Source organism: Oncorhynchus mykiss, chromosome 3, assembly GCF_013265735.2.
Source record: "Oncorhynchus mykiss isolate Arlee chromosome 3, USDA_OmykA_1.1, whole genome shotgun sequence".
Lineage (NCBI taxonomy): Eukaryota > Metazoa > Chordata > Actinopteri > Salmoniformes > Salmonidae > Oncorhynchus > Oncorhynchus mykiss.
The window spans coordinates 1,155,403-1,167,675 of record NC_048567.1 but is presented as its reverse complement, the minus strand read 5'-3'; positions in this window follow the sequence as shown (position 1 = coordinate 1,167,675).

Here is a 12,273-nt window from a genome sequence, read left to right as displayed (position 1 = left end):
GCACCTCCTCTAGATCAGGAGGCTAGGAGACTGGCACCTCCTCTAGATCAGGATGCTAGGAGACTGGCACCTCCTCTAGATCTGGGGGCTAGGAGACTGGCACCTCCTCTAGATCAGGACGCTAGGAGACTGGCACCTCCTCTAGATCTGGAGGCTAGGACACTGGCACCTCCTCTAGATCAGGAGGCTAGGAGACTGGCACCTCCTCTAGATCAGGAGGCTAGGAGACTGGCACCTCCTCTAGATCTGGAGGCTAGGACACTGGCACCTCCTCTAGATCAGGAGGCTAGGAGACTTACACCTCCTCTAGATCTGGAGCCTAGGAGACTGGCACCTCCTCTAGATCAGGATGCTAGGAGACTGGCACCTCCTCTCGATCTGGAGGCTAGGAGACTGGCGCCTCCTCTAGATCAGAAGGATAGGAGACTGGCACCTCCTCTAGATCAGAAGGATAGGAGACTGGCACCTCCTCTAGATCAGAAGGATAGGAGACTGGCACCTCCTCTAGATCAGGACACTAGGAGACTGGCACCTCCTCTAGATCAGGAGACTAGGAGACTGGCACCTCCTCTAGATCAGGAGGCTAGGAGACTGGCACCTCCTCTAGCTCTGGAAGCTAGGAGACTGGCACCTCCTCTAGATCAGGAGGCTAGGAGACTGGCACCTCCTCTGGATCAGGACACTAGGAGACTGGCACCTCCTCTAGATCTGGAGGCTAGGAGACTGGCACCTCCTCTAGATCAGAAGGATAGGAGACTGGCACCTCCTCTAGATCAGGACGCTAGGAGACTGGCACCTCTTCTAGATCTGGAGGCTAGGACACTGGCACCTCCTCTAGATCAGGAGGCTAGGAGACTGGCATCTCCTCTAGATCAGGAGGCTAGGAGACTGGCACCTCCTCTAGATCAGGAGGCTAGGAGACTGGCACCTCCTCTAGATCAGGATGCTAGGAGACTGGCACCTCCTCTAGATCTGGAGGCTAGGAGACTGGCACCTCCTCTAGATCAGGACACTAGGAGACTGGCACCTCCTCTAGATCAGGAGGCTAGGAGACTGGCACCTCCTCTAGATCAGGAGGCTAGGAGACTGGCACCTCCTCTAGCTCTGGAAGCTATGAGACTGGCACCTCCTCTAGATCAGGAGGCTAGGAGTCTGGCACCTCCTCTGGATCAGGACGCTAGGAGACTGGCACCTCCTCTAGATCTGGAGGCTAGGAGACTGGCACCTCCTCTAGATCTGGAGGCTAGGAGACTGGCACCTCCTCTAGATCAGGACGCTAGGAGACTGGCACCTCTTCTAGATCTGGAGGCTAGGACACTGGCACCTCCTCTAGATCAGGAGGCTAGGAGACTGGCACCTCCTCTAGATCAGGAGGCTAGGAGACTGGCACCTGCTCTAGATCAGGAGGCTAGGAGACTGGCACCTCCTCTAGATCTGGAGGCTAGGAGACTGGCACCTCCTCTAGATCAGGACGCTAGGAGACTGGCACCTCCTCTAGATCTGGAGGCTAGGACACTGGCACCTCCTCTAGATCAGGAGGCTAGGAGACTGGCACCTCCTCTAGATCTGGAGGCTAGGACACTGGCACCTCCTCTAGATCAGGAGGCTAGGAGACTGGCACCTCCTCTAGATCAGGATGCTAGGAGACTGGCACCTCCTCTAGATCAAGATGCTAGGAGACTGGCACCTCCTCTCGATCTGGAGGCTAGGAGACTGGCACCTCCTCTGGATCAGAAGGATAGGGGACTGGCACCTCCTCTAGATCAGAAGGATAGGAGACTGGCACCTCCTCTAGATCAGAAGGATAGGAGACTGGCACCTCCTCTAGATCAGGACACTAGGAGACTGGCACCTCCTCTCGATCAGGAGGCTAGGAGACTGGCACCTCCTCTAGATCAGGACGATAGGAGACTGGCACCTCCTCTAGATCTGGAGGCTAGGAGACTGGCACCTCCTCTAGATCAGGACGCTAGGAGACTGGCACCTCCTCTAGATCTGGAGGCTAGGACACTGGCACCTCCTCTAGATCAGGAGGCTAGGAGACTGGCACCTCCTCTAGCTCAGGAGTCTAGGAGACTGGCACCTCCTCTCGATCAGGAGCCTAGGAGACTGGCACCTCCTCTAGTTTAGGACACTAGGAGAGTGGCAACTCCTCTAGATTAGGAGGCTAGGAGACTGGCAGGTCCTCTAGATTAGGACACTTGGAGACTGGCACCTCCTCTAGATCTGGAGGCTAGGAGACTGGCACCTCCTCTAGATCAGGACGCTAGGAGACTGCACCTCCTCTAGATCTGGAGGCTAGGACACTGGCACGTCCTCTAGATCAGGAGGCTAGGAGACTGGCACCTCCTCTAGCTCTGGAGGCTAGGAGACTGGCACCTCCTCTAGATCAGGAGGCTAGGAGACTGGCACCTCCTCTGGATCAGGACGCTAGGAGACTGGCACCTCCTCTAGATCTGGAGCCTAGGAGACTGGCACCTCCTCTAGATCAGGATGCTAGGAGACTGGCACCTCCTCTCGATCTGGAGGCTAGGAGACTGGCACCTCCTCTAGCTCTGGAGGCTAGGAGACTGGCACCTCCTCTAGATCAGGAGGCTAGGAGACTGGCACCTCCTCTGGATCAGGACGCTAGGAGACTGGCACCTCCTCTAGATCTGGAGCCTAGGAGACTGGCACCTCCTCTAGATCAGGATGCTAGGAGACTGGCACCTCCTCTCGATCTGGAGGCTAGGAGACTGGCACCTCCTCTAGATCTGGAGGCTAGGAGACTGGCAGGTACTCTAGATTAGGACACTAGGAGAGTGACACCTCCTCTAGATTAGGAGGCTAGGATACTGGCACCTCCTCTAGATCAGGATGCTAGGAGACTGGCACCTCCTCTCGATCTGGAGGCTAGGAGACTGGCACCTCCTCTAGATCAGGAGGCTAGGAGACTGGCACCTCCTCTAGCTCAGGAGGCTAGGAGACTGGCACCTCTTCTAGATCATGACGCTAGGAGAATCGCACCTCCTCTAGATCTGGAGGCTAGGAGACTGGCACCTCCTCTCGATCAGGAGCCTAGGAGACTGGCACCTCCTCTAGATCAGGATGCTAGGAGACTGGCAGGCCCTCTAGATCTGGAGGCTAGGACACTGGCACCTCCTCTAGATCTGGAGGCTAGGAGACTGGCACCTCCTCTCAATCAGGAGGCTAGCAGACTGGCACCTCCTCTAGATCTGGAACCTAGGAGACTGGCACCTCCTCTAGATCAGGATGCTTGGAGACTGGCACCTCCTCTCGATCTGGAGGCTAGGAGACTGGCACCTCCTCTAGATCTGGAGGCTAGGAGACTGGCACCTCCTCTAGATCTGGAGGCTAGGAGACTGGCACCTCCTCTAGATCAGGACGCTAGGAGACTGGCACCTCCTCTAGATCTGGAGGCTAGGACACTGGCACCTCCTCTAGATCTGGAGGCTAGGAGACTGGCACCCCCTCTAGATCAGGACGCTAGGAGACTGGCACCTCCTCTAGATCTGGAGGCTAGGAGACTGGCACCTCCTCTAGATCTGGAGCCTAGGAGACTGGCACCTCCTCTAGATCAGGATGCTAGGAGACTGGCACCTCCTCTCGATCTGGAGGCTAGGAGACTGGCACCTCCTCTAGATCTGGAGGCTAGGAGACTGGCAGGTACTCTAGATTAGGACACTAGGAGAGTGACACCTCCTCTAGATTAGGAGGCTAGGAGACTGGCAGGTCCTCTAGATTAGGACACTAGGAGACTGGCACCTCCTCTAGATCTGGAGGCTAGGAGACTGGCACCTCCTCTAGATCAGGACGCTAGGAGACTGCACCTCCTCTAGATCTGGAGGCTAGGACACTGGCACCCCCTCTAGATCAGGACGCTAGGAGACTGGCACCTCCTCTAGATCTGGAGGCTAGGAGACTGGCACCTCTTCTAGATCTGGAGGCTAGGACACTGGCACCTCCTCTAGATCAGGAGGCTAGGAGACTGGCATCTCCTCTAGATCAGGAGGCTAGGAGACTGGCACCTCCTCTAGATCAGGAGGCTAGGAGACTGGCACCTCCTCTAGATCAGGATGCTAGGAGACTGGCACCTCCTCTAGATCTGGGGGCTAGGAGACTGGCACCTCCTCTAGATCAGGACGCTAGGAGACTGGCACCTCCTCTAGATCTGGAGGCTAGGACACTGGCACCTCCTCTAGATCAGGAGGCTAGGAGACTGGCACCTCCTCTAGATCAGGAGGCTAGGAGACTGGCACCTCCTCTAGATCTGGAGGCTAGGACACTGGCACCTCCTCTAGATCAGGAGGCTAGGAGACTTACACGTCCTCTAGATCTGGAGACCTAGGAGACTGGCACCTCCTCTAGATCAGGATGCTAGGAGACTGGCACCTCCTCTCGATCTGGAGGCTAGGAGACTGGCGCCTCCTCTAGATCAGAAGGATAGGAGACTGGCACCTCCTCTAGATCAGAAGGATAGGAGACTGGCACCTCCTCTAGATCAGAAGGATAGGAGACTGGCACCTCCTCTAGATCAGGACACTAGGAGACTGGCACCTCCTCTAGATCAGGAGACTAGGAGACTGGCACCTCCTCTAGATCAGGAGGCTAGGAGACTGGCACCTCCTCTAGCTCTGGAAGCTAGGAGACTGGCACCTCCTCTAGATCAGGAGGCTAGGAGACTGGCACCTCCTCTGGATCAGGACGCTAGGAGACTGGCACCTCCTCTAGATCTGGAGGCTAGGAGACTGGCACCTCCTCTAGATCAGAAGGATAGGAGACTGGCACCTCCTCTAGATCAGGACGCTAGGAGACTGGCACCTCTTCTAGATCTGGAGGCTAGGACACTGGCACCTCCTCTAGATCAGGAGGCTAGGAGACTGGCATCTCCTCTAGATCAGGAGGCTAGGAGACTGGCACCTCCTCTAGATCAGGAGGCTAGGAGACTGGCACCTCCTCTAGATCAGGATGCTAGGAGACTGGCACCTCCTCTAGATCTGGAGGCTAGGAGACTGGCACCTCCTCTAGATCAGGACACTAGGAGACTGGCACCTCCTCTAGATCAGGAGGCTAGGAGACTGGCACCTCCTCTAGATCAGGAGGCTAGGAGACTGGCACCTCCTCTAGCTCTGGAAGCTATGAGACTGGCACCTCCTCTAGATCAGGAGGCTAGGAGTCTGGCACCTCCTCTGGATCAGGACGCTAGGAGACTGGCACCTCCTCTAGATCTGGAGGCTAGGAGACTGGCACCTCCTCTAGATCAGGAGGCTAGGAGACTGGCACCTCCTCTAGAGCAGGAGGCTAGGAGACTGGCACCTCCTCTAGCTCTGGAAGCTATGAGACTGGCACCTCCTCTAGATCAGGAGGCTAGGAGTCTGGCACCTCCTCTGGATCAGGACGCTAGGAGACTGGCACCTCCTCTAGATCTGGAGGCTAGGAGACTGGCACCTCCTCTAGATCTGGAGGCTAGGAGACTGGCACCTCCTCTAGATCAGGACGCTAGGAGACTGGCACCTCTTCTAGATCTGGAGGCTAGGACACTGGCACCTCCTCTAGATCAGGAGGCTAGGAGACTGGCATCTCCTCTAGATCAGGAGGCTAGGAGACTGGCACCTCCTCTAGATCAGGAGGCTAGGAGACTGGCACCTCCTCTAGATCAGGATGCTAGGAGACTGGCACCTCCTCTAGATCTGGAGGCTAGGAGACTGGCACCTCCTCTAGATCAGGACGCTAGGAGACTGGCACCTCCTCTAGATCTGGAGGCTAGGACACTGGCACCTCCTCTAGATCAGGAGGCTAGGAGACTGGCACCTCCTCTAGATCTGGAGGCTAGGATACTGGCACCTCCTCTAGATCAGGAGGCTAGGAGACTGGCACCTCCTCTAGATCAGGATGCTAGGAGACTGGCACCTCCTCTAGATCAGGATGCTAGGAGACTGGCACCTCCTCTCGATCTGGAGGCTAGGAGACTGGCACCTCCTCTGGATCAGAAGGATAGGGGACTGGCACCTCCTCTAGATCAGAAGGATAGGAGACTGGCACCTCCTCTAGATCAGAAGGATAGGAGACTGGCACCTCCTCTAGATCAGGACACTAGGAGACTGGCACCTCCTCTCGATCAGGAGGCTAGGAGACTGGCACCTCCTCTAGATCAGGACGATAGGAGACTGGCACCTCCTCTAGATCTGGAAGCTAGGAGACTGGCACCTCCTCTAGATCAGGACGCTAGGAGACTGGCACCTCCTCTAGATCTGGAGGCTAGGACACTGGCACGTCCTCTAGATCAGGAGGCTAGGAGACTGGCACCTCCTCTAGCTCTGGAGGCTAGGAGACTGGCACCTCCTCTAGATCAGGAGGCTAGGAGACTGGCACCTCCTCTGGATCAGGACGCTAGGAGACTGGCACCTCCTCTAGATCTGGAGGCTAGGAGACTGGCACCTCCTCTAGATCTGGTGGCTAGGAGACTGGCACCTCCTCTAGATCAGGACGCTAGGAGACTGGCACCTCTTCTAGATCTGGAGGCTAGGACACGAGCACCTCCTCTAGATCAGGAGGCTAGGAGACTGGCATCTCCTCTAGATCAGGAGGCTAGGAGAATGGCACCTCCTCTAGATCAGGAGGCTAGGAGACTGGCACCTCCTCTAGATCAGGATGCTAGGAGACTGGCACCTCCTCTAGATCTGGAGGCTAAGAGACTGGCACCTCCTCTAGATCAGGACGCTAGGAGACTGGCACCTCCTCTAGATCTGTAGGCTAGGACACTGGCACCTCCTCTAGATCAGGAGGCTGGGAGACTGGCACCTCCTCTAGATCAGGACGCAAGGAGACTGGCACCTCCTCTAGATCTGTAGGCTAGGACACTGGCACCTCCTCTAGATCAGAAGGATAGGAGACTGGCACCTCCTCTAGATCAGGACACTAGGAGACTGGCACCTCCTCTCGATCAGGAGGCTAGGAGACTGGCACCTCCTCTAGATCAGGACGATAGGAGACTGGCACCTCCTCTAGATCTGGAGGCTAGGAGACTGGCACCTCCTCTAGATCAGGACGCTAGGAGACTGGCACCTCCTCTAGATCTGGAGGCTAGCACACTGGCACCTCCTCTAGATCAGGAGGCTAGGAGACTGGCACCTCCTCTAGCTCAGGAGGCTAGGAGACTGGCACCTCCTCTAGATCTGGACGCTAGGAGACTGGCACCTCGTCTAGATCTGGAGGCTAGCAGACTGGCACCTCCTCTCGATCAGGAGCCTAGGAGACTGGCACCTCCTCTAGATTAGGACACTAGGAGAGTGGCAACTCCTCTAGATTAGGAGGCTAGGAGACTGGCAGGTCCTCTAGATTAGGACACTTGGAGACTGGCACCTCCTCTAGATCTGGAGGCTAGGAGACTGGCACCTCCTCTAGATCAGGACGCTAGGAGACTGCACCTCCTCTAGATCTGGAGGCTAGGACACTGGCACGTCCTCTAGATCAGGAGGCTAGGAGACTGGCACCTCCTCTAGCTCTGGAGGCTAGGAGACTGGCACCTCCTCTAGATCAGGAGGCTAGGAGACTGGCACCTCCTCTGGATCAGGACGCTAGGAGACTGGCACCTCCTCTAGATCTGGAGGCTAGGAGACTGGCACCTCCTCTAGATCTGGTGGCTAGGAGACTGGCACCTCCTCTAGATCAGGACGCTAGGAGACTGGCACCTCTTCTAGATCTGGAGGCTAGGACACTGGCACCTCCTCTAGATCAGGAGGCTAGGAGACTGGCATCTCCTCTAGATCAGGAGGCTAGGAGACTGGCACCTCCTCTAGATCAGGAGGCTAGGAGACTGGCACCTCCTCTAGATCAGGATGCTAGGAGACTGGCACCTCCTCTAGATCTGGAGGCTAGGACACTGGCACGTCCTCTAGATCAGGAGGCTAGGAGACTGGCACCTCCTCTAGCTCTGGAGGCTAGGAGACTGGCACCTCCTCTAGATCAGGAGGCTAGGAGACTGGCACCTCCTCTGGATCAGGACGCTAGGAGACTGGCACCTCCTCTAGATCTGGAGGCTAGGAGACTGGCACCTCCTCTAGATCTGGTGGCTAGGAGACTGGCACCTCCTCTAGATCAGGACGCTAGGAGACTGGCACCTCTTCTAGATCTGGAGGCTAGGACACTGGCACCTCCTCTAGATCAGGAGGCTAGGAGACTGGCATCTCCTCTAGATCAGGAGGCTAGGAGACTGGCACCTCCTCTAGATCAGGAGGCTAGGAGACTGGCACCTCCTCTAGATCAGGATGCTAGGAGACTGGCACCTCCTCTAGATCTGGAGGCTAGGAGACTGGCACCTCCTCTAGATCAGGACGCTAGGAGACTGGCACCTCCTCTAGATCTGTAGGCTAGGACACTGGCACCTCCTCTAGATCAGGAGGCTAGGAGACTGGCACCTCCTCTAGATCAGGAGGCTAGGAGACTGGCACCTCCTCTAGATCTGGAGGCTAGGACACTGGCACCTCCTCTAGATCAGGAGGCTAGGAGACTGGCACCTCCTTTAGATCAGGAGGCTAGGAGACTGGCACCTCCTCTAGATTAGGATGCTAGGAGACCGGCAGGGCTTCTAGATTAGGAGGCTAGGAGACTGGCAGGTCCTCTAGATTAGGAGGCTAGGAGACTGGCAGGTCCTCTAGATTAGGAGGCTAGGAGACTGGCAGGGCTTCTAGATTAGGAGGCTAGGAGACTGGCAGGTCTTCTAGATTAGGAGGCTAGGAGACTGGCATGGCTTCTAGATTAGGAGGTTAGGTGACTGGCAGGGCTTCTAGATTAGGATGCTAGGAGACTGGCAGGGCTTCTAGATTAGGATGCTAGGAGACTGGCAGGGCTTCTAGATTAGGAGGCTAGGAGACTGGCATGGCTTCTAGATTAGGAGGCTAGGTGACTGGCAGGGCTTCTAGATTAGGATGCTAGGAGACTGGCAGGGCTTCTAGATTAGGATGCTAGGAGACTGGTGGGCTTCTAGATTAGGATGCTAGGAGACTGGCAGGGCTTCTAGATTAGGAGGCTAGGAGACTGGCAGGTCCTCTAGATTAGGAGGCTAGAAGACTGGCATGACTTCTAGATTAGGAGGCTAGGTGACTGGCAGGGCTTCTAGATTAGGAGGCTAGGAGACTGGCAGGTCTTCTAGATTAGGAGGCTAGGAGACTGGCACCTCCTCTGGATCAGGACGCTAGGAGACTGGCACCTCCTCTAGATCTGGAGGCTAGGAGACTGGCACCTCCTCTAGATCTGGTGGCTAGGAGACTGGCACCTCCTCTAGATCAGGACGCTAGGAGACTGGCACCTCTTCTAGATCTGGAGGCTAGGACACTGGCACCTCCTCTAGATCAGGAGGCTAGGAGACTGGCATCTCCTCTAGATCAGGAGGCTAGGAGACTGGCACCTGCTCTAGATCAGGAGGCTAGGAGACTGGCACCTCCTCTAGATCAGGATGCTAGGAGACTGGCACCTCCTCTAGATCTGGAGGCTAGGAGACTGGCACCTCCTCTAGACCAGGACGCTAGGAGACTGGCACCTCCTCTAGATCTGTAGGCTAGGACACTGGCACCTCCTCTAGATCAGGAGGCTAGGAGACTGGCACCTCCTCTAGATCAGGAGGCTAGGAGACTGGCACCTCCTCTAGATCTGGAGGCTAGGACACTGGCACCTCCTCTAGATCAGGAGGCTAGGAGACTGGCACCTCCTTTAGATCAGGAGGCTAGGAGACTGGCACCTCTTCTAGATTAGGATGCTAGGAGACCGGCAGGGCTTCTAGATTAGGAGGCTAGGAGACTGGCAGGTCCTCTAGATTAGGAGGCTAGGAGACTGGCAGGGCTTCTAGATTAGGAGGCTAGGAGACTGGCAGGTCTTCTAGATTAGGAGGCTAGGAGACTGGCATGGCTTCTAGATTAGGAGGTTAGGTGACTGGCAGGGCTTCTAGATTAGGATGCTAGGAGACTGGCAGGGCTTCTAGATTAGGATGCTAGGAGACTGGCAGGGCTTCTAGATTAGGAGGCTAGGAGACTGGCATGGCTTCTAGATTAGGAGGCTAGGTGACTGGCAGGGCTTCTAGATTAGGATGCTAGGAGACTGGCAGGGCTTCTAGATTAGGATGCTAGGAGACTGGTGGGCTTCTAGATTAGGATGCTAGGAGACTGGCAGGGCTTCTAGATTAGGAGGCTAGGAGACTGGCAGGTCCTCTAGATTAGGAGGCTAGGAGACTGGCATGACTTCTAGATTAGGAGGCTAGGTGACTGGCAGGGCTTCTAGATTAGGAGGCTAGGAGACTGGCAGGTCTTCTAGATTAGGAGGCTAGGAGACTGGCATGGCTTCTAGATTAGGAGGCTAGGTGACTGGCAGGGCTTCTAGATTAGGATGCTAGGAGACTGGCAGGGCTTCTAGATTAGGATGCTAGGAGACTGGCAGGGCTTCTAGATTAGGATGCTAGGAGACTGGCAGGTCCTCTAGATTAGGAGGCTAGGAGACTGGCATGGCTTCTAGATTAGGAGGCTAGGTGACTGCCACCTCCTCAAGACTAAATCCAGTTGGTACATGTGTGTGTGATGTATGTACAGATTTGAGAGAAAGCGTTCCATGGAAACTTCACAGGGAACAGTTGTGTTGAGATCCAGCTCTTACAGTGTTCACCCCCCAGGTGCCTGAGGCCCTGTTGCCTCAGCCTGTTGGACCGCTACAACCCATTAGTCAGATGAGATGAATTGCTGCTTGTCAGACAGCAGATCGGAGTGGAGCGGACATTTTATTCTGACCTATTGTAAATGTTGCAACCTCGTGCTAGTCTTCCCGAAGCTGTGCTGTAAATAATGGTCCCAGCTGTCAGCTGACGACAGGGCCATCTATAAATCAGACCATTGACCATTATGACACCATTTAGTGCAGGAGCATTGACAATTCACTCATTTTGTAAGGCTACAGAAACCTGATCATTAAACATGCTCCTTTACTGGTAGAGGGTCAACGTGGTGGTTCCCCAGAAATTAGACTAGTTATTACCTTTACTAGTAGAGGGGTCAACGTGGTGGTTCCCCTGTTATTAGACTAGTTATTACCTTTACTAGTAGAGGGTCAACGTGGTGGTTCCCCTGTTGTTAGACTAGTTATTACCTTTACTAGTAGAGGGTCAACGTGGTGGTTCCCCTGTTATTAGACTAGTTATTACCTTTACTAGTAGAGGGTCAACGTGGTGGTTCCCCTGTTATTAGACTAGTTATTACCTTTACTAGTAGAGGGTCAACGTGGTGGTTCCCCTGTAATTAGACTAGTTATTACCTTTACTAGTAGAGGGTCAACGTGGTGGTTCCCCTGTTATTAGACTAGTTATTACCTTTACTAGTAGAGGGTCAACGTGGTGGTTCCCCTGTTATTAGACTAGTTATTACCTTTACTAGTAGAGGGTCAACGTGGTGGTTCCCCTGTTATTAGACTAGTTATTACCTTTACTAGTAGAGGGTCAACGTGGTGGTTCCCCTGTTGTTAGACTAGTTATTACCTTTACTAGTAGAGGGTCAACGTGGTGGTTCCCCTGTTATTAGACAAGTTATTACCTTTACTAGTAGAGGGTCAACGTGGTGGTTCCCCTGTTGTTAGACTAGTTATTACCTTTACTAGTATTGGGTCAACGTGGTGGTTCCCCTGTAATTAGACTAGTTATTACCTTTACTAGTAGAGGGTCAACGTGGTGGTTCCCCTGTTATTAGACTAGTTATTACCTTTACTAGTAGAGGGTCAACGTGGTGGTTCCCCTGTTATTAGACTAGTTATTACCTTTACTAGTAGAGGGTCAACGTGGTGGTTCCCCTGTTATTAGACTAGTTATTACCTTTACTAGTAGAGGGTCAACGTGGTGGTTCCCCTGTCATTAGACTAGTTATTACCTTTACTAGTAGAGGGTCAACGTGGTGGTTCCCCTGTCATTAGACTAGTTATTACCTTTACTAGTACAGGGTCAACGTGGTGGTTCCCCTGTTGTTAGACTAGTTATTACCTTTACTAGTAGAGGGTCAACGTGGTGGTTCCCCTGTTATTAGACTAGTTATTACCTTTACTAGTAGAGGGTCAACGTGGTGGTTCCCCTGTTATTAGACTAGTTATTACCTTTACTAGTAGAGGGTCAACGTGGTGGTTCCCCTGTTATTAGACTAGTTATTACCTTTACTAGTAGAGGGTCAACGTGGTGGTTCCCCTGTTATTAGACTAGTTATTACCTTTACTAGTAGAGGGTCAACGTGGTGGTTCCCCTGTTATTAGACT